At 33.0% G+C, this 24,436-nt stretch overlaps 1 long non-coding RNA gene across 3 annotated transcripts in view; it reads right to left on the bottom strand.

Moving 5' to 3' along the window:
* LOC127867314 (uncharacterized) overlaps positions 1-23,460 on the bottom strand; it is a 65,358-nt gene extending 41,898 nt beyond the window's left edge. Inside the window, exons 1-2 of one of the 3 annotated variants that reach the window (XR_008043435.1) lie at positions 23,332-23,457; positions 23,025-23,126 (exon numbers count right to left, since the gene is read on the bottom strand). This is a non-coding gene — a long non-coding RNA (uncharacterized LOC127867314). Of the gene's footprint in view, positions 1-14,036; positions 14,182-14,624; positions 14,739-23,024; positions 23,127-23,331 lie in introns of those variants that run through there. The other 2 variants (XR_008043433.1, XR_008043434.1) reach the window with 2 other exon arrangements.
* Between the last annotated feature and the right edge of the window lie 976 nt (positions 23,461-24,436).

The raw sequence follows: 24,436 nt of genomic DNA, 5'->3' as shown, positions 1-24,436 counted from the left end.
GCAAATTCGCACATCGGAATTCAAGCCTTCGCTTATAGGGTAAGTCTTCAAAACCGAGGCTTGATCTAGAGACCCAAAGCTTCTTTCATGGCTAGTGCTCGTACAGTGATTCGGACCCCGGGACCGTCGAAAACTCCAAATTAGCTTTACGGACTAGTGCTCTTACCGTTATTCGAACCCAGGGACCGTCGAAAACTTAGGCATCTAGCACTCACCTCGTAAGCGATGGTTTCTGGGATCAAGCCCCGGTCAGAGCAATCGCCCTTTACAAGAAGGGTCCCGGGTTAGAATAAAAAAACATGGACCACTCTCTTATGAAGCGAGTGCTTCGGGACTCGAAACCGGGATCCGACGCTTACGTTGCTAGTGTCGCTAACAAGGCAAGTGCTCAGACAGGGGCTCAATCCCGGGATCCATAGCTTACAGGGATAGTGCTCAAACCGGCGCTTGAACCCGAACACACAATAGTTCGAGTATAAGGGTACTAACAGTGATAAAACGGTAAAGGTGAAACGGCCTATCTGATTGGTTAAACTATGTTGTGGTCCAAACTTAGTAAGTTGCTTCCACAACTAATTAAGTTGTGGCCTCAGCTTAGTAACTTGCGGCCAGAAGTTATTAAGTTGAAGGAAAAACTTATTATGTTGAGACCTCAACTTAATAAGTTGTAGGAACAAGCTATGAGTTGAGGCAACAAGTTAAGGCCTCAACATTTTATATTATTTTGATCTCTTTTTGCGTTCATCAATGCTATAAAATGTACATCATTGAATTATTCTATCAGCAAAAGTTTACGTTTCGTTAATTTACCCTAACTTTGACTTCAACCAATTGCGGTTCGTCATTACATCATATGACTTTTTTGAGCTGTTGCGATTGGTTAACTAATTCGTTATTTTGGGGGTATATTGATTTCCCGCTTTGCACAGTATCAAAAGCGCGAAATGCCAAACAAATGCAGGTTCGGCATTTTAAATAGTGACCATCGATATGTACAGTTTTATATATTAACGCAGCACATAAGACCATTATTAACTTCACAGTTCGCCGTGTTCATAGAATATCAAATATTTCGATATGATGGCAATTTTGTACTTTTACAAATTCAGTCCTATCAACTACAACATGTGTTAATATCCTGTTTTATCATAATGATGTAAATGCGAAGCACTATTCGTATGATACGTTTTTTACCGAAACTCATTCAATATTTTAAGGCACGAACGAGTTTTCATATTGCGACAACGTGGTGGAGAAATTGTGTCGGTTTACAAGGTTAATACTATGAATTATCTTAAAAAGGTATCGTTACGTGCACAAGGAGCTAAAACGATGGTTAATGCACAATATCTATTTAGTACGTCATGATACCACTGAATACACATTAAGGCTATAAATCATTGTATTTTATCATCAGACAATGAATATTTACAGAGAATGATATTGCATGACACTCAGGTTAACCGCAGAATACAAGAACGAGCTAGTATACATGAGTAACGAGTTTGAGTAATATAAATCCCCGCCCGCCCTTAACAAATCACATCCCCTTTTTCGTTATTTTTTTTATCTGCAACATGAAAACTTCTCTACTCGATTACTCGGGGTGTATGAAAAGTACTCGGGGTGTATGGAAAACACACCACGGGCACGTCGAATCAGGTCATTTTTGTAGGAGGTGAGATATTATGTTTTCTTTATTGATGTATTGATTGATTTATATATATTTATTTTTATTTTATGTTATTTATTTCGTAAAGCATTTCTCTACAAAGCTTTTTTATATTACGTCCCTGTGGAAAACACCGATCACGCCCTGGATTTTACACGATAATGCATACATATATAGCAAAACAACTAAGCATTTCTTAGGTAACATCATAGCCAGAGATTGACTATTTAGCGTGCTACATCTTATTTTCGTCTTGAACAACACATCTAAATGCTCAAGCATATTTTAACATTAGAAAGATTACCTTAATTAAAAGATAATGTATGTTTTCACTGAAAATCAATAGATATATATTTATTCTTTTTCATAACATGCGCATTCAACTGACAATGACCCTTATGCATATTCATGCGTCTGCGTTATATCGTATTATATTGATATTAAACGATATTTTTTTTATTTTTCTATATTTTCGCAGCATTTCTATAACAAAAGAGCATGTTATTTATCCCATACCGCACTAGAGTGCAAAGAAAATACACGTTGACTTAATAATACGAAATAATCTTTTAAAGGGAGGGAACCGATCATTTTCTATTTAAATTGGATTCAGATTAATCCACCGGTTGTACCGCTTTCTTCGTCAAACTATCACTATTGCAAAACTATTACATAGGTTTGTAATGTTACGTGCGGACAGCCCATGAATATTCACAAAAAGCTTACACTACCTAAGATAGTGTTTATGTGTTTCTGTTTCATCAAGCTAAGTTTTAAGTACAAACAAATTAAAGAAAAAAAATATCACAAGTATAGCTAAGTGTAGTGCAACGTGTAGTTTAGTATATGGAAAAGAACATATCCATGAATGAATACTGAATTGCACTGTATTTTCAAACATTCACGTTTGTGTTGACATTTTTGTGCAATCTACTGTAAAATTCAGAACAATATGTGCAAGTATATAGACTGTTTATTATGTGCTTTTGGACCACATCAAATAGTGATTTAACCCGGTTAATTGTTTTTAAAGCGCAGTAGCGTTCTCTTATGTATGTCAAACGTCCATACATAAAATTTAAAACGGCTCTGTGTTGATGTGTTTGAATAGGTTTAACTGAAATATGAGAACGTTCTCTTTTCATAAGAAGACATGCTAAAAATAGGTAAAATGTTGAAAAACCAAGTCTTAAGAGAGCGCGTTAGAAAAATCAAGAGTTTGGATCCTGAATCGTGTGTTTCATGCATATCGAGGTTACATATTATGCATACACGTATTCGAATGATTACATAGTTGTTAATCGGATCGAAGTAAAGACTTATTTATATGGGTTACAGATAAAAATGGCCTGACTCCACGGAATTATTTATTGTCCTTTTAACTAAGATTACTTTAAAACGTTTGTCAACCTGTTAATACTCATGTGAATATTTGTTTGACACAGGTGCATATAACAGGAAAAAAATGTGTTGAGTTCCGAGATTGATACATACATTTTGGTCTAAACATATTTATTCAAGAATGTGTTTTACAACATAGGTTACACGCATCTTAAGTTTATAGTTAGTTCAATCAAGTTCAATAAAGATTAAGTTCTGCAAAATTAATGATTTACAATATGCAAAAGACGCAGCATGACCGGTGGTGTAGCTTTAAACAAGATTGCAGCCAATATAATCGGTCCCCTCTATTTAAATGACAACAGTTCATGTTTAAATTTAAATTTGCGTACAGGTGTTTTGTACTGTTTGCGCTGTTAGTTGAAATTCCTCAGTGCTCATATTTTTAAATATTCAAAATTGTAATCACGTTACATCAGATAGCGGAGTTCTTTTGTCCTGACCGACGGGAGAAAAAAAGGTTTGCAAGTGTATTTTTATGTGGCTATTTATAGAAGTAAATTTAACCGTTTAAACGGAATACCCATGGAAGCCAAGTTAACCCTTTCAGTAAACCAAATGTCAAAAATCAATACATCACTGATTGTGTGTTAAGTTTAGAATGTGACTGTGCTTTACCTTAACATAGCTCATTTTGACTCACTCATAATCTGCATCGGATGCTCGTCGTATGCGAGGGATTTGCAACGGATATCTTAAAAGTGAATACGTGTTTTGTGCTTGAGTCATTAAGTGTAATGTGGGATTGCTTTCTTGTTTAAAATATGCAATTTTGAAGAGGTTTCAAATGTTGCAACCACCATAATTTCATATAAGTTAAAGTATATTTATAATTTATACTTCAAATGATTAAATACAGATTTTTATGTGTAATCAATTTACAAATGTATCACATCCCGATATAAGTATAGATAAAATCATTTAACGTATTCAAAGAAAAACCCAACGTCTTTCCAAGACACCAACGTGTACCTTTCAAAAGTAATGCAAACGTTTGAAGAGACTTGTTCAAAGATTTCTGTGTATTCAACCAATGTTTCACAAAACAATTTCTAACACAACTGCATCATTTAGATCGTTTAATATTTAACTACAAGCAGACATATTTTGTATAATGTGTCTGTCGTATCCGGGACTTCCTGTATCAAACGCCATGTTGGAAAATGCACGTTTTAAAATTTGTTAAATTATCGATGAAAATCGTTACACAAGATGTATTTTTTCGGATTCCGACTGATAATTATCCACATATGAATAACGAACGAGAATATATTGTTATATTTCAGTCAGTAATTTTATTTTGCTTTGATAATTATAATGCATTCACCTATTTTTCAATCTACGATAAAAAAAATGTTATTTTGCAAAACTGTGAACATGACCCTATGGAATGCTATACTTATGATCACATGATACATTACTTTGCTATTATTTGTCCCTATGTATAACCGCCCAACGTCCATTATTCCGGTTAGTAAAATAAAATTATGCTCGGAGCTGTCAGGAAGTATTTCGTGTGTGTGTACGCTGAAATAAAGTGTAACCTGACTAATGGGTCACGTTTGTTAACAAAATAACGATTTTTACAATTTTAGTTTATATATTTACATTTCTTTTTAAGTTTTCGTTAAAGTCTATGCATACCGTTAATATAAAACAATCGCGTTCTTAATGTGCGTAAAGTTTTTATTAGCTAACATATTAACATATGTTTTGTCTTTAAGTTAACATAGCTTTTGACCTAGCCAGGAAGTTGAAATGATGTCATTGACATGTTTTGTAATTTTGTTCATTCACTATAATTGCGAGAAGTTCCTCAATTATCTGTACTATTTCTAATGTAATTGAATTAAATGAGTGTGCTGAATTGCGCTGACAATAGATGATTAATTTTGAAAACTTGTACAATTCTATATACAATATATATTATGTAATAAACTGTTACTACTAGTTTTTACAATGTGATAAAATATGTTATCAACTGAATTATTACTAAACAACACCAGTCTCTTTAAAACCAACACAAAATTATCGTGGAAAGTTAATGAACAACACTACTTCACGGTGTTAATATAATGGAATCAGTGTTAGCAAAAAAAAATGAATGTTAACAAACGTGACTTTTATATGCACACGTTCCCGATTTACGCACACGATAATTAGAAACGTTTTTGTCGTTATCGACTGAAAATGAACAAAAGAACACTCAGGTCTTATAAGCAACCTGTACTTTCTGGATCAACAGACGATGTTTGGCTTAGATCAGTCTTACGGAGGATTCCGGAAATAGTCGATGTATCACGATTGACATCCGGTTGACAGCGAGCGACAAGGGAATTATCGAAATATAATCAGCTGTCGCTTCAGAAATAAAAGCAGGTGTCGCTTCACGCCTTACCCGTGTGTTGCATTGTTAAATTATCTTTCCAGAAATACACACACGCCCATGATTAGTCTTCCCACGCAAACATGCATAAGTGGCCTGTTCTTAGACTGTTGGTCAAAATTGGGTACATGGACGCAATTGAGTTATTCACATTTTCAGAAGCTTCCATGTATGCTGAGCATGGAACCATTAAGATTTTCGCAATATTTCTCAATTTCAGGTGAAACAGGCTGCTTTAGAAATTCCTATATATATTTTTTTTAATTTCTTTATTTATTGTAATGCCAATAAATAAGCTTATTCATTTTTAATAAATCTATAAGTGCAGGAATTAATCCATAACATATGGTTTTATAATGCAATATAGTTAGTGCTACTCAAAAATAAGAAAACCTTATACAAGTTATATTGGTTACCATGAAACAAAAATCAAAAATATTCAAATTCTTGAAATTCTGTGCATACGAAGAAATTGTTGATTGTTTTTTTGTTAAATAACTGATATAAGGAAAAAACACATCTTCCATTCCATATGCAGATACAAAGTCAAAGCGTCTATCTCAGTAGATATTGACCCTTGTGTTGATATGCTCTAAATTAGTTTGCAGTACATTAGGATCAGATGAGATAACAGACAATTACCTCATTTTAGCAAATGTATTGACAATTCACAATATGTATAAAACTGTACCATTATATTTCAAAGTTTGCATTTACTTTTTTCCAAATATAATCATTTTTTTGATTACAAGGTATCTCAAGGTTTTATTTGTCCTGTAACCATAGAAACCAATGTCCATACACAAAATAATTTATTTAAAAGACGTGAAACTTAAATAATTTATTTAAAAGACGTGAAACTAAATTATTTATTTAAAAGATTTGAGACGTTAATATTATGATTATTAAACCTTTCAAACAATAACACGCAACCTATTTAAAAAGTGTATTTTTCAATCTCTCAGCCATTCACATAATCATATAATAGTTATTCAATAATAATATGAATTTATAAATAATTCAAAATAGATCCCCAAATTAACTACATACATAAACACACATACTTTTCTTAGTTTTGTTCAATTTGCATTTAATTGTTCAGTTAAAATTACACATTACTATCTTAAAACGTATCAAACAAAAATATATTCAGGAATCATTAATGTTAGATCCGTTTCAGCATGTGTTGAAGTATTGTGAGTGGCTATATATCAGACAAGAAACTTTGGAAAAAGGGGAGTAATAAGTCAGCTCATTGAAATTAAAAGGTCAACATCTACCATTTGTTTGCTAGGAAATACTTTCAAGAACCAGTCTATGTCCATTTTATATCACTTAAATACGATAAACGGCAACATCACAGAAAACATTAAGCAATTTAAACAAACTTAAGCGCTAGTTTAGCGACGTCATTTCGGATGAGTTTTCTCATTATGAAGCTTGTCGAATTAGGTCCAAAAGTCTCAGAACACGCCACATATAATTATAAAATTCAAATACAGATTCCGTTATAAGAATGCTATGAAATCAAAATAAGGGCATGTGTAGATAAAAGGGGCAGGGTGGGACCTTGGAGCGACAGGGTTCTGCACCATTGTTAGGCCCTAATCTGATAGCGATCAATGTTTATAATACAAAGTTGATTTGATTGGGGAAGGTCTAATATATTATCTGATACTACACTGTGACTGCCATAATCAACTTGAGATATTTCCGCCAATAGACCGTTCAAGAATTTAGTAATTACCCAATTATCTCCCCTGAATACTCTCCGCGTCCGCCATTACACTACTGCCTAACAAGCGGTAACATACATAAGACAGCGCCGATTATTCAACAGATGAATTTCTTTCTTTATGTAAAACTTTTTTGTTTGTCATGCAAATTGCATGAAATAAAGTTTTTCTGCTAGAGGAGATGTTAAGCTAGTGTTATAAAAGAAAAATGTTTGAAAAATATGCATTTTTTAGGTATTTGTCTAGGAAAAAGAACACGTTGACACATTAAAAAAACATTTAATTAAATTAAATGCAATATTTATCATTTGATTATTTGCATCAATCTTAAAATCGCGTAATCCTTTGCATTCCAGTATTGAATTGCCCGTTTGTTCTGCATAATCCGATTATCTCGTTTTGATCAGATATTATCCAGACTTAACTAACAACATGGTGTCATCCCGGGGTGTCATAAACCACACTGGGTGGCAAATGACAGTCTGGTCATTAAACACAATTGATGATGCCACCATGTCTTCTCTTTCTGGTGGTATTAAGCATTCTTTGGTTTAATATTTTACCTCCGACATACTTAACAGTTGCGTACATTAGATATGTTACATATTGTTCAAATTAAAAGTTATGTCCAATATAGAATATCAGAAATTGTACACCGTAAAGATACTAGCCCGTTTAATCCCTGGTTTAATTTATGAAAAAAAGTATTTGATAATTATAAAATTTACCTTAAAACATAACATTTAACGTATTTAGCGGGTATCGGTTAATTAAAACTACGTCATTTCGTATCAAAATTTAATGTTACGGCAATGCACGAACGACATCATAAAAAGAAGAAATTACATTTGACACAAACGGGGGTAAATAATGTTTAAAAAAAATATGTATATAGATATATGTGTGTTAAAATGTTAGATATTTGCCACTCATACTCACTAGTAACGAGTTTTCAATATACATAAATACACAATTCAATTTGCATCATGTAAAGTTGTGTTTTTCAGTTGTATGTTAATATTCCTCAATAGCGTCATTCTCTGTACAAAACCCATCAAATTAAAATTACATCTAAATACTGTCATGCACTTCGCTTTTAATAGGGCTTTGTAGTACGTTTATTTTCAATGCACCCCTTACACTTTCTATCCCTCACGTGTTTATCACACTAGCGTACTCATGCCATTCATAATTATATTTTTATAATTAGATGTATTACTTTTGTAATTTATTGAAGCTTTTCTGCAAAAAATAATACGGCTTATGCATAGAGCTCTTTGTTGTGTCGACTTATCGGCCTTTCAGTCTTCAGATAATCTTTACTTTGTTGCTAACGACGCGTTTTTTTAAGATGCCAATAAATGTATTAATAAATTCTTTTGGCACTTCATAATATATTTTTGAAATATTATTTAGGTGTTTTTTTTTCGGAGTTTTGTTTCGATTAATTGACTAAACAAGCGTCGTTATCCATATGTTTTGCGTTACTGCAAACACCTACAAAATACATTTTTTAAGATGTTTAGCTTTATAGCTGTTAAAGTTTAAGTATATTCTGCTTGATGTTGCGGCTATTAAAATCAACACAACAATACATGCGTGAATTGTTTGTAATAAGTAAAATGTCTAATCAAAATAATATGAGCGACTGAACCGGCAAATTTTCGCCGATGTTTACCACTTGTTTACACACACACAAAAAACAAACACACAAGAGCATTTTAATTTGTTATTTGTAACAATCAATCTCAACTTCAAACAATCAATTTAACAACAAAAAATGTGATAATCGCCTGAAAATAATTCATTAAGTAATTTATTTATCCGACATCGGCGAAGCGGGTATTCGCTACGTCTTTGGCTTTTGGAATCGCTGACTCGCAGAAGCTGGCAGTAGTGTAATGGCGGACAGTCACGTGACTGACAATATGGCGGCGGTCAATTTATCGATTCTGGAACGGTCTATAAGACACATTTCAACAACCAAATAACAATTAACTATATGATACCATCTGGAGTAATACACACCGCTAATAACTTGTGTCAATTTGCGATTCGCTTCTGCTGGATACGTGCGAAAGTTAAGAAAAATCAGACAGCAATCATTAACTTTGTGTCCTTAAATTCAATCCAGATAATTATCAATACTGAAAAATGCAAAGCTGTTAATTGTTTATAAAATAAATACCAATAAGTATGATCCATGCACAAAACCATTACCATATTATATTTTATTGTGAATATTTCAATATAACTTACAAAAATGTGTTAGCAAACAAATTTTATTTTTATTAATATTATTCTAATTGCCGTTTAAAAAATGTCTGTATCTAATTTGTGTAGAAAACAGTACATTTTTTGTAATAAATATCCGTATAACTAAGTTTACATAGTTGCTGTTTTATTATCTCATAATTTCTTATAAGTTGAGGTAATGTTATTGATAAACACACATGATATTTTTAATGTTTTAATTGTTATGGTGCCACAAACCATAATTTGAGTTATTTATAAGTTGATGATTATAAGGTATTTGTCCTTTTTTATAGCTGTTGTGTTGATTCACCTATTATTTCTTAATCAATAGCGAATGGTTCAAATAACGTGTTTTTGTTACCAAACCATTGATGCGTACATATTACTGAAAAACAGTGGCATTTTAAATAATCCGTTTATGTTATCTACAAAAATGCATAGCAATAATGCGTTTTCGTGTGTCCAGTAATAGTAATACATTTAGAATATTGTCTTGCAATTTAGGAAAATATAAAAGGCATTTTAAGTTATGAAATCCGGTGAATGTAGTTCGAAGTTTTGTCCGGACGCTTCGTGCACCCGAAAGCAACACACTGAACCATGTCGAATAACATTTGTCATGCAAAAAACTAATTTCAGCACACGCTTTAAATAAAACTTAAAAACTTAACGAAAAATCTACAAAATAACACGATATTGAATGTCAATTTTGAAGTTAAGCGCGAAGCGTTCAAGCTCCAATCCGTAATAACAATGGACGAGTTTCCGTGTCATTAGTGTTATGTAATCAAAGCGCTGAAGGCACTGAAGTTGTTCGTTATTGCATAATCTTAGATGCAACTCAGTTTTCAAACTTATGTTATAGCTTTTCATATCGCAAGTTTGAAATGAACACAACCCATTCAAATTTTAAAGTGTGTGTCTTAAAGCACAGGTCGAGATGTATGTGATTGTTTATCCTCATATTTATGTTATAGAGATAACTTAGACAAAATAACAACAATATGTCTTTTTTTCACAATTAATTGCTGCACTGGCAACAATCTTTAGAATTTGTGTTGCTTTGCTAAAGAATAACAAGCCTATTATCATGTACATGTTGTGATATGTGTATCTAATACTTTATCTATTTTCTTTAAATTATTGAGAAACAATTTTGCCCACATGACAGACCTTTAATGCAGCATTAAGCCCCGTTTTCCCTGAAAGCAGCCAATATGTACATATTTCAATGATAAACTTACCAATGTCGTCGCACAAGCTGTTATAAACACTAGACAGGCTAATATGTCCCACAAGCTCTTAAACTTATTGTTTACATAATTATAGGCTGTCTGCTGCAATGTACCAGTGAAGTATAAACAGGCAGCGGTAATCGTTCCTAGCGCAGTGACTTGCAGATACATACTGATTTGCAAAACACGCAACCAACTAAAAATGACATCATGTACATTTAGTCGGCCACTAACGCGACCAACTAAAAATGACGTCATCACCAAATTAAGTGGCGGAAATACCCGAGCGGTTTACGAAAACAGGATCATCTTTTTTTTAGTATCATAACATTTTTGGCCATTGCTCTCGATGAGTCTAATCGTTTAAGAATAAACATATGTATTAAATAGCTTGTTTTCGTAATAAAAGCGGCATTTGACCTTTAATGCTTGTATCATTAGACGATATCGGAATGGACTGTTTGGCCACTAAAATACAAATTATTCTTTCTACATGTACATACGGATTTGGTTATGCCTGGATAAATCAAGAAATAGGCGATACTACCTTATTTATCAATATATTCAAATAAGTATTATTGACTGTATTACACAAAATTGGCATGACTCGATACAAAATTAAAGTCGATGTTATCATTATAGACAGTTCAGTTTGCAGCACGTCTGTGTTTTCATCACTTGTCCATAGAATTCTTCAATATTGCCATTCACTTTAAACGAAAATGTATTCGAATAAAAACAAAATTAACATACCATTTAAATAGTGTCATGTACTTCGTTTTTATAGTGTTTTGTCTTATAGTTATTCAACAAACTTCTTACACGTTCGATCGTCCATGAAAATATAACACACCAACACACCCTTACCTTTGAGAATTATAGTAATATAATGCGATGGATTGTACGATACACTTAATGTCTATCTTTGTTTTGTCTAATTATCGATACATAGTCTTAACACCACCTTTACTCTGATAATCATGAGTAGCTCTTATTTTTATAAAGATGAAATTAAATTTATAATTATACACTAAAGGAACTAAATTATATGTCGTTGAATAATTATTTAGGTATTATTGTGTTTAATGTTATATGCTAATTTCTTATTAATTTATTTACTTAACGCAAGCCTGTATGCATATTTTTGACGTTATTGTAACCAGAGTCAGTGCTAATGAAAATTTCGAATGTAAACAATAACATCGATGATATAAAATCACCTTTATTCTTCGCCAAAGAAAGTTACACGTTCAGTCTGTTCTGATATTCGACGCGTCACGTGATATCTAAAAAAGCAACTATGGTAGCATTGTGAAACTGGTCTATTAAATTTGCCATTAAACATTTTTCTTATATCGGTATAAAGAGGATATACAATTACTTTTTTCGCCAAAAATCTATATAAATATAGATAAGTCAAGTTTTAAATTTACGAATAAATACATTTGATTTCACTGACTCTGGATACATCCAAATGTCTACAAAACCATGGTTTTGAAGCAAGTTCTGTACTTAGGTTATCCAAGTGTTGCATCGTATTATATTTTCAGCACCGTTTCTCATATAACATAGTGTACTATATAGTATACAATAAATGTGTTTAACAATATTCAATATATAGAATATTTTATAATTCGTACATAGCGATTCGTATATAACGGCTATCGTCCTAGTTCCCCGTATACTGCTAAAAAGGAGTACACATTTTGACACCAAGTATTCGTTTAAAAAATCTTCAATGAACTATTTCAATATCCTCAGCATTTGTGATATCATGGTGCATTCTACTCAATTGTTATGCCATCTGAAATATGATTGGAACATTAAACACATAACAATACCTCAAATGGTATCAAACGCATGTGTTTAGCAATCGTACTTCGTTCATCAACGTCTGTAAAGTTAGCAGACTTATCATAACTAGCAAGCTTAGCAGTTCTCCAAATCTGATAGAAGATTGAACAGACGTAGCAGAACATTTAAATCTGCTGGCAGAAATATGAAAACACATTTTGTTGTGGACAACAAGTAACGTTCGCACATATTTTAAGTATATTTTAAGTAAAACATATGACTTAAATACCGATTACTTCTTTAATCGTATCATCTGTGCATTCCGCGTGAAATAATAAGTCACATGTCACCTATTCAGTATGTTAAACACTATTTACACGCTCCAACGAAACGGTTTACGAGAAAAAGAATTCAATACATGAAAACAGTCATATATAACGATAAACATAGCGTTTTGTAGCTTAAGTGAACGGATATTGACTAGACGGCATGTCATAAAGCCAGGTTATCAGGCATTACCACGGTTTGTTTTTCAAGAAAAGTACATAAATAAAGGTACGACAGAAACGTGCATTATAAAACGGATGATACTCGACTCCCTGCTTGTATGCGTTTATAAAAAAAGACGACACATCAACTGGTCAGTAGTATAGGTCATCACACGGGTAAAAATCTTGTTCCGAAAATGTGTATGTACAAACCGTCAGAAATAAGCGTTCAAACATAGTTGTACAGAAGTTTTTACACCAAGGTCACCTGACGCGCACGAATATTCATTTAAACGTCAAATAAAAAGTAATTGTTCTAGACAGCACTAGGCATCAAACATAACATAAGTCCGTACACTGAAAAAAACTTGGTTTTTAAAACAAATTGTATCAAACACCAGGGTGACAGACACTACTATAGTCCCTAAATAAATATCGGTCGTAATAGGGGGAAATTCTAATTTGTCAGAAATCGGTAGGTTAACACTTTAGAAATCATTATTAAAACAACGTGATAAAAACTTGTTATCGACAGTAATAGACGGTACAAAAGTCTCCAACATTGACATAGGGGACAACTCTTTTTGGTCAGGATTTGACTTAAGTTTGCAACGCTTTGGTATTTTGTTTTACTTGTAGGAAGAGACATGCCACGTTTTAAATTTTTATCCCCATAACGACTTATTAAATTTATATTATAATAAGAGCATTTATGACATACATTTAATAAGCCTCGCAAAATTGTATTATTTATAAAATTGTAACACTCCAATAAGTGACTTAATACTACATTTTCATCAGTTTTTATCGGTTGTATAGTATTAATGAAGGCACGATATCTGAACATGTATGTAATGTAATTCATTTTACTTGTTATATTGGCTTTCATTCCATAAAAACGAGTGTAATAAATCCTACAAAATACCAAATATACGCTAGCTAATTTTTTGTTCAGTGATTATATTGAATTTCATAAAAGTAAACAATGAACACTTTAAAAAAATGTTCCGCAATGTACCTGAAAACAATAAGTATATTATCACAAATATACGCTTGATAGCAAATTACCGGTGAACTGGCTGACCTATCCTAGGTATATAAATCCGTCGCAACACTCCTCAACGAAACTCCATTGTCCGTTGAATTGTTAACTAGTTTGAAAGTTGAGCCTTTGCAAAGCGAAAAAAGCCGCGCACAGGATGTGAAGCGTCAGCTGTTGGTAGTTCAAATAATCCATTAATAGCTACCGTTTTTTGTGTTTCAACAAACCCCTTATCGCCCTATCGACCGAATGCATAATACACACACACACACACAAAGAACTTAAATAATACGCGTCAACTATTTCACAATCATAATCATGAAATTTAATCGTTATTTAAATAATAGGTTTGTTAACACTGGGAAATTGTATTAATCCAATTAGGCGTTGTACTTCATTACTTTAGATAATTAAATTGGCGTAAATATAAATATACCAATTGTAATGCGCGATTAACCGCAGTTATATGCGCTACGTCTTATATAACACCGCACCTTTGAAGTTTAATAATACATGAACAATATCCTAAAGGCAAACACAAGATACAGAAATGATGGTATTATATCTGTATATAACAATTCCCCCCTTGCTGAGAACATAATTTAATGTATTACCCTAGTTGCAATTATTCAACTCTCAGTTTTATAGCCCAAAGGGTTGCTGAGAGTTGCAATGCGCCGTCTATTGTCCAAAGGTGCATAATTTTATCACTACTGCAAAGGCTAAGGAACACTGATACTGAAAAAAACTTATCAACGTTTACCTGTTTAAAGCACAAACTCATGCAAACGTTATCATTAAAGCAAGAAAAAAAAGCTTTTTATTTACTTTGTTATGCTTTCGTACGCTCTATATTGGAAAACTGTCGTAATGTTGCCGACTAAAAGTGTCGCTATCTGTTAGGTCGCAATACACCATATTTTGCACATCGTGATATTTGATGTAACCTAAGTTGATATCGACGTCGAACAGATATAGCATATTTACACTGTTCCTAATTTCAAAATGAAAATGTCAGCAATAAAAGTATTTCGAAACATCGTCGTGTTTTTAGGTTGCATGCAAAGGATGACGTCCGTAGGCTTCCATTCAGGTTAATTTAGTGTGTTTTGGAAGTTAATTAATCGCGTTCCTTAATTGGTAACGAACGACGTCTGTTATATAATGCGCTCGGAATCTCTTCGCAGAACCGCGACTGTGTTTATTAAGATGTGTATATGGACTCCCAGTATTGTCCGAGAGAACACACAAATCTTTTATATCTTAATTGTTGATAACTCTTGATTCGGTTAAAGGCTATAGGACTGATTTTACAGCGCTCTTGATAAGGAGCGTACCAGGGTGACTACACAAATACAATCAATTGAACACGCGTGAGTTTTATTTGTTAAAGGGGCCTTTTCACGTTTTGGTAAATTAACTAAATTAAAAAAAAAATCTTCAGATTCGCAAATGTTCGTTTTTGACGATGCTGCTTCAGCGAAGCAGCTCGTCTAAGTTATCATACCATGAACATATTCTTCACAATGGAGACCTATGTTAAAGACCGAGCTAGTCCGATTGAGTTAGTGTAATTTTCTCAGTCGGCATACCTCGCTGATTATCATTGATAACATTCCCCTAGTAGAGTTGTCGTTCGTGCCTCAACATACAACAATGGCCGCTCCCATGAGAGAATGTTGAAACTCGTTTAAAAACTTTCTTACAGCATAAATCGGATTGATCGGCTATTTAGAAGCTGTCATTTTGAATTCATGTATATGAATTATTTCTTTACTAAATCTCCGCTCATGACAACAATGGATTGGATTCGAAGGATATATTCGATGTGAATGAAGGACTTTCTGGATCTTGACAGCTTGACACGGCAAAACTTATATACTTGTATTTTTAGTTATCAATTAAAGTCACTTTTTGCTTTATAAATTGTACTCGAGCATTTTGCGACTTATTGAATGACTATGATACCCGATATCAACATATCATATGGGATATGCAGATCACCAAGCTGTCCTAAAATTCAACATTGATTACAAACTCTTTACTGGTTTGTATTCTTTCTTCTTTCTATTTTAGTACTTGATATCATTTTTAAGTTAAATGGACTGTGTCACAGTAAAAAAGACATTAAGGCGATTGTGGCCAGTTTGGATCCAGATCAGCCTGCGGTCGCTTGAAAGCTGTTTGCTTAAAAGCGGTTTTCTTACAATAACAAATAGTTAAATTGGATGCCTGCGCTTTTCATGTGACCTGGCTCAAATAATAGAATTGTCATTAATCAAATGATTTAATTTCGAACATTAATCAAGTGTTTTTTTCTGGACCTTCGGGATCAATGACTCATGCACTTTTCGTGTTGAGAATTGAATACTGCTTAAGGCGATGCTAGGGGCGTGAGAGATGTTTCACCTTCCATTATCTCTCATGAACCGACTCAATAAAACCGAGTCAGCAATATTTGACTTTATTTTTAGTTTGGTTGCTCTCGAGGGATCGAACAATTTCAGAATCTTCCTAAAAGCCTAGTGGTAGAGTGTCGACTTTGATTGCAGGCGGTTGCGCTGCGGGTTTGATCCCCAGAAGCAACATTGAAAACTATCCAACTGTGTTATCTAAAAGGCTGCTAAACCTGATATACAAAGATAAATTTAATTTTCTCTCACATGATGGTCATCAGTTATTTTATATAAAAAGTCACAGCAGTAGTAAACATTGGGACAATAATTAATGAGCGCATCTTTCATTTGTCTTTGACACTTTGAGTTTGACGTGGCCTAGATTTAAATATGGGACTTGACTTTACCAGCACACTTGTGACAGAGCTTAAGTGTAAATGTACCATTGAAGATCATCTAAATCCAGATTTGCTGTTATAGAAGTGTGGAAAGTTTTAAGGATGTGAAATGTATGCAAAATGGGTCATTACCGAGAGGCAACAACTGATATATGACTGTTTTAAAACAAGAAAAATCAGTGCATGATTTAGATATCCTTACATAGTTCAATAGCAACTTATTTCAGAAGCCTGGTAACAGTTTAACGTAAATGTTACCAATGTGTCAGACCAGGGCCTTGATTTTGAAATCTAGGACATACATGGTCAAATGATGTCATTAAAGATTATACATTTTTTCAAACACATACAAATGTAAACATGTATATGTAACTAATGTAGATGTTATCAATAGTAAAATGCACTCAGTCAGATGGCATTTGACTTTTCTGCTGGTGCGTTGGCACACCAGGTGGCTCGGTTGCAATGATTTGATGGACGGCTTGGATGTGTAGTTACATTATATACAGTATATCATACTGTATTATTACAAATATGTTGCATTTAGTATACTTATATTGATAATATTTACAAAATTAATGTATATGAATGATAAACTTGACTGAAATCATTTAAATGATACTGAAATCATGACAGTAATTTATACTGATAACTATTTAATATATGTTGCTTGATACAATCATGTACATCTATAGCAAATGAGATCATACTGTTACTTCTGTGATTAATTTCAGTGAATTAAATTAAATCCAAAATGTAAGTCACTCCCATTTCTCTCCCACAGCGCGCATACCTAAAGGTCCTGCTGTGTACCTATCCAGATCCAGATCCAAAAATATTATACATAATTATGTATCATGTTGTTTAGAGGGGATGCTTTTCCCTCTGTTGTATCAATGTATTGTTTTACTTCTTTAATCAGTGTGTTTAAAGATATATAAACATAGCTCCAGGGTCAGAGCTTCAGGCAATGAATATTTCACCCCCTGATCTTTTTTCAAATGGATATTTTAGCAAGTTCCTACATCGAATACGGTCAAATATATGTTAAGTAGTATACGTATACATTGGTAGATTAAATTTGTACATTAAATATTATTAGTGTTTAACAGATTTAGTACAAATGTTAATGCTGGATGAATGAAGAGCCTTAAACATTTTTACATGGTAACATTTTCTGAAATGTATACCAATTTTCTCTTGAGCACTGGCCAGATAAAATGTATACCATTTAACCACTTCAATATGGAGCCCTGACCAGATCTCAAATATATATCCCCTTTCTCTGAAAACCCTGATCATCTCCTGTTGATCACCTAACAAACACCTATAAAAATGGCAAATTATATGCAGAACAGTTCATTATATGAATACAATGTTGATATATAAATGGTTTAATGAAATACTTAAGAAAAAATTGACATTCTTTTCACATGGAAATTTCACCTTCACAGTCATGGAAAAAGAACCTGCACAACACAGATCAAAAATACTTTTTATTTGTGGATACACCCATATCTTGATACTCTTTGTGCATAAATATCTCAAGTCTTCATGGAATCAGGACACAATTTTTATGTTAAGTCCTTAATTGACCTTGCAATATTATTATAAGCTCAATCAGTATATTTATATCATTATTTATGCTTTGTGTATCGTAACATGCAGTTACATGATAGCAATGAATAATAACAAAGCCACCCATACTATATATGAAATTGACAAAGCCTATGGTAAAAATGTGAACACATTGAGTGTAATCGCCCTCGCGTGCCGGTAATAACAATGCGTTGACAGGTTGTCATTTTTGACAGTTCTACTTTCACTTTCATCTTGTGATATCAAACTATTAACAATTAAATGGCTGAGAAAAAAAATCGCCATTGCTTATTTAATATATTTTCTGTACATTTCTTCAATAAACTTACGTCAATACACGATTTTCTTCGTTAATTCAAACATTCCTGACAGGCTACCGCTTTGTTTACATATTTCGCTTACATTTTGACGCGCGTAGGTAAGACCGCATTACCGCTTCCGAAATGTGTATTCATACTATTGCCTTCGAGGTACTTATCCGATGTTGACGGAAAGCGCCGAGAATGTGCGACTGTGGGTCAAGTTCCTTACGGGTACTACTTCACCGTACCCCCATTTTTTTTCTTTGTTCGTATCCACAATTTGTCGTACCCAATATTTTCGTATCCAATTGTTTTTTCGCACCCAAATTATTGTTCGTACTTAAATTGTTTTCAGTACACACTTGTATTCGTACCTAATTTTGTTCCGTACTCACACTTTTTTTCGTACCCAAATTATTTTTTCGTTCCCACATTTTTTGTGTCATAATTTTTTCGTACCCAAAATGTTCGTACCCATTTTTTTCATACCCACATACACAATTGTGGTGATGTAGATAAATTTAAATTGATGCTTTTATATCCATCCTCTTCAAAAGCAAGGTGGTTAGCGTTTGGCTATGATATTAATTAGTGCAAACATCATTTTGAATGATAATCATCATATTATAACGAACAATCAACTTTTCTGAAAAAAAAATTCACTATCAAATATATATATATATATATATATATATATATATATATATATATATAACAAGGTGTCCAACTCAAAATCACCCGAAAACGGGGTGCATCGCTTTGAACAGCCATAACTTCATCAATTGTGCAGCGATTTTTACGATCTTGGTCTTATTCAACGCAGAAATGAATTTCATCTCTAGAAATGTATATATCTTGTTATATTTCTACAAATCCTGGGTCAAATTTTAAGATATAACACGATACACAACTCGCGTAACCTACTTGACAACGATCGGTTATTGTGCTACAACACACGTTTTTAGTTGTCAGCCCATTCCTTATGTCTTTTTTTAATGTGTGAAGATTGGGGGGGGGGGTGTTTGTTCAAAATTTGTTTTAATTAATCGTGTTTAAATAAACTTTACTAGGCATAAACCATGCATGTATTTTTCTTTGCAATAACTGTTTTATACAAATCAGCAAACGATACATTAGCACATTCGATTCATGTCAAATATTTATATAACACGTAAAACATAAAAATTAAATTGTACACTGATTACATTTATCAAGCTAAATGATACCTTTAAACGCGAACAAAGGTCTACGCTATATTATCTCTGAGACTTTAAACAAAAACCTAGGTCCTCCAGCACAAGTGGAGATGCCAAAACATTAGAAATGGCAAATGCCATCAACAACACGGCGCACAATTTAATTATTACACTTACCCACAAATTAATGAAAACATTTTATCCGCCGCTTAAAGTTTTAAAAACAATGGATTTTGAGTTTTAACGGAAATTGGTACACGTACGACATCGTTCAGCTGTACAAATTATGTCCAAAATTATTACACGCACACAATTTCAAGTTTAAATTAAACGACAATACACAACATCAACAGTTAATGTTTTCCTCAATTTTACATTATTGGTGTTGTCTGTGGTGGTTGGGATAGTCATGCTGATGACATTAATCTCACAATAAAGCATGTTGTTAAAAAAACGTTTCTAGCAAAATGCGTAAACTTAATGTGCTGAACAATGTGTCTGGCATCTATTTTTGTTTCACGCCCAGCATTATTAATAGTAAATTCCTACATGTGTCGGATAGTATTTCTCTCTTTTGTGCAGACAAACCATAAGCGTCAAAATCATGTACGTTGTCTCAACTAGCAACGTTAAGGAATTGTCCGTGAAGATTCTGTACACGTTAAATGCGGGATCATATGAACAATACATAAGCATCAATGCGAAAAAAAAGACAAAAAAGGAAATAGAAAATGATGCACATGCTAAATTGGTTTTGATCATAACGAAATAGATCGCAATAAAATACAAGCAACTCCATTCTTAATAGTATGTCATTATGTCATTGCATCACGCGTTCTATGCACCGCTTGTTTTTTTAGTACTGATATTTTAGATTGCAGTGTTTTATAGACATACTTAAAACAGCCCCCTGTTTTAATCCCTTTTGTTCACCTGAACATGTTGTACCTGTTGGAATTGATAAGTGATCTACGTCTGCAATCGATACTTCTTGCAGAAGGCGGAAATATATTTTTTATCGATAAACACTGCGGACTATGAAATGGAAAGGCCTTACAATTAAAGTATGTTTTGGCAATAACAGTACTATATACAGCTTTATATCAATGCGCTGAAGGCACTGAAATTGTTCCGTATTGCATAATTTAAGACGCAACTCATTTTTTTTCAAAATTAATCGCAAGTTTGAAATGAACATACGCCTTTCAAATGTATGTTTGTCACTCTATACAGTTTACTGTTATGGCATGTTAGTGCAATGGAAGATAATAACAGGTATCAGTATTTAATATATTAATAAATCTGTGTTAAATACATCAATTAAACTCAATAATGCATGTATCTTAATATGTGTTAATATTTTTCCCAAAATGAAAAATACACTTAATTTATTGTTTCGAATCAGGCTGTTCACACTATTTTGCCCTGTCATAAACCAAACACATGTTAACATTTACCTTTTGAATTTATTATGCAATGTCCATCCAGGATTAAACAATTAAAATTGAGGCCTGTGAAATTAACAACTGGCCTGTAAATTATCCCTCTCCGTAGGCCAGTCAGGCCTGTAAATTTTGACGGTCTTTCGCCATGTCTGCTCTTAACTCGTTGGTGGGTAACTCACAAATGATTTTATTCATAGATTCACACAATTATAAACCTCAATACAAATAACTCATGACTGCATGCTTTAACAAGACAATACAAGATATGCCCCTTACATTACAATACATGACATCCCCTTTTCGTTTTTTTAAAATTATAAATAAATGATACATCAACAACTGTATCGTTACATATGCGAACAGGTATATGAAGGACAGAAAATAGCATAACCTGTCGTTTTAAACCTCGGAGTTTTAAATTGTTATTAATAGAACATTCCATATGAAAAATTCAATTTAATTTATATAGATTTTTTTTTAAATTTAATAGTGAATTGAAATTAATAAAATCAAGTTAACAATTTTACAACATGTACGACAAACATATTTACTAAAATAAATGCTCCCTAAGTTTCCACAAAATTGTCGCTGTTATCTCAGATTCAGGCTTTGTTCAGGACAAACTGTTTTTCTAACAAATGCCAGATAAACTTAATCTCGGGTTTCAGCAATGATAACAAACTGTGCTCACAACGAAAACAAGCTAGAAAGTAGATACACCTAAAAACAATTAAGTATTGGATTTATGTGAGAAGATAACTTTGCGCGAATGCAGAAGATGCAGTGGTTATCGTTCTCAGCGTAGTTAAGAGCAGACTGACTTGCAAAACTCCCTCTTAAAATGAGTTGTCCGCTAACGCGAACAACTGAAAAATGGTGTACACGTCTGCATCCATCGTAATGTAATTTAATATATGTATTTACAAAACTTTCAACCATTAAGCTGTATCCTATTTCGTATCGTATATAGAGCACTGTTTATATAATACAATGATACTAACCTTTCACTGTATGTAGTCTACGCACACGAACACACAATGCATTGTACATGAAAGTAATTTTGTCAATGCCCGAAGATAGGTCCGTGCTAAAATTATTTTACCAGGCTCAGCTGCTATCGAAAATTAATGTTCACGTAAATAAATTAGATAGAATTGAATACAACTATTTAACACTAAACTGGTAACACGTTTTGTGACAGCGGTGCAATATTTATACACTAAGAATATCAACATAGCCCTTTACTGAGAAAGAATTCTTTCTGTATATATATTCTGTATCATATCGGTATTGTTCACTCTGGAGAGCAGCGAAGGAAAGTCATCACTAATTGATCAATTCGTTGTTTATTACGTAACCAAGATAGTTCGTGGAAAGAAACGTTCTCGTACTTGTTAAGCCATAAATGCTTGTTTTCATACGTTCTGCATTGTCGTTTTTGTGCGTTGACAATATGCTCGTTTTTACGTAAATTTTATGGATCTTATTCCTATTCACACAATCGTACAGCTTTTGAAAAAAGATACGCTTGATGGTAGACTTAAATTTAAATACAGAAAAGCACTAACACTTTAATTATTGACTGGATTAGTATTTAGTGTAAACAGTTTTGTTGCCGGTGGTAGGGTAGATATGACGTTGATAGCGTTGTTGACGGTGAAAATATAATGTTACATACCTTTTAGTATAATTTGCCTAAGCATTGGTCGTTACAAAGATTGCCCCTGGAATAATTTATAATTGCATGCGCCGTGTGAGTAAGCGGATTTCCCCATATTTTCTGAAAATGATCCAGAACCTCAGATTGTCTGAACATATGCATTGTGTTAACATCGATTTATGAATTACGTCAGTTACGTCAGTTACAATTCTAACAAAACGGAAGATTTACAGATTAACTTAAATGATATATATGCTCAGCTTAATCATCACTGTTTAACTACGTAAATGAATAGTTTATTGATTTTTCGTTTTTATCAACTTACCCTGAATGTAATAAGTAATGCGTCCACAAAAACATTCAGCACAGGCGAAGCGAAATAATACGCAATGCACAAGTGAACCTCTCGGAGCACAACAACACACTATCGCGTCATATAGGTATTGTATGTACAGACGCTGTAAAAGCAGAATTTATAAACCAGTAAATACTGCATAACTGATATGTTATCCAGCGTTTTATCTTTGTAACATGACTTATTTCCTTTATATTGATAATTTATCGACTTCCCGTACATGTCACCAGACTCGTGTTTGCGTTATTGGAGATAGTGATATAGTGTATTGCTATTGTACTTAACTTCATCATACGAACTAGTTTGTGTAGGTTTACCAATTAGTTAATGTATATGTGGTAGTCGTAACTAGCTTCGAAGTAAATGCATAAACAGAGGTGTAGACCTGTTTCTTCAAAGCAGCATGCAAGATTGGCAATGTAATACAACCATGTATTTAGACAGATTTCACAAATACTTAAAATAAATGTCAATATCTATGTGATTTTTACAATGTTTATACAAACGGTAGTTTGTCTTGTTTAACTATAATTATGTATAAAATATAACATACAGGTAATGTGAATAACATTCATGATTTGTGGTTTGGCATGTGTGGTCTACATGTATACACGTTTTAGTTGTTGGAGTCGTCTTATAAACTGATACTTTCTTATCGAGTTAAATTACCCTTGACAAGGGAACGAAAAGGCAAATGTAACATATGCGGTAGACACTTACTTAAAAGATACACCTTTTATAATTTGCATTATCAGCACAACAACTTTTATATATGTTGGCATATCAACAGTGTAACATACACTTATATATCACTATTAAGACATTTGTCAAAATGGTAAAATGTTTCTTTATGTTTTCAATCAAATTGTATTTTCGAGAGCAGGATTATTAATATAAAAACTGCTGCCTTCACTCAAAAGTGTAAAATATATTTACGCCATTTTTATTGTCTGATTGTTTTAGTAATTATATTAATGTATTCGTATTTTGTCTGGAGCTATAATATTTGCATGATATCCAACACGTTAATATTAACATAAAGCGCATTCCATAATAGAGTTATATGTGGCGTCCA

Source organism: Dreissena polymorpha, chromosome 2 (assembly GCF_020536995.1).
Source record: "Dreissena polymorpha isolate Duluth1 chromosome 2, UMN_Dpol_1.0, whole genome shotgun sequence".
Lineage (NCBI taxonomy): Eukaryota > Metazoa > Mollusca > Bivalvia > Myida > Dreissenidae > Dreissena > Dreissena polymorpha.
This window is presented reverse-complemented; position numbering and strand designations above follow the sequence as displayed.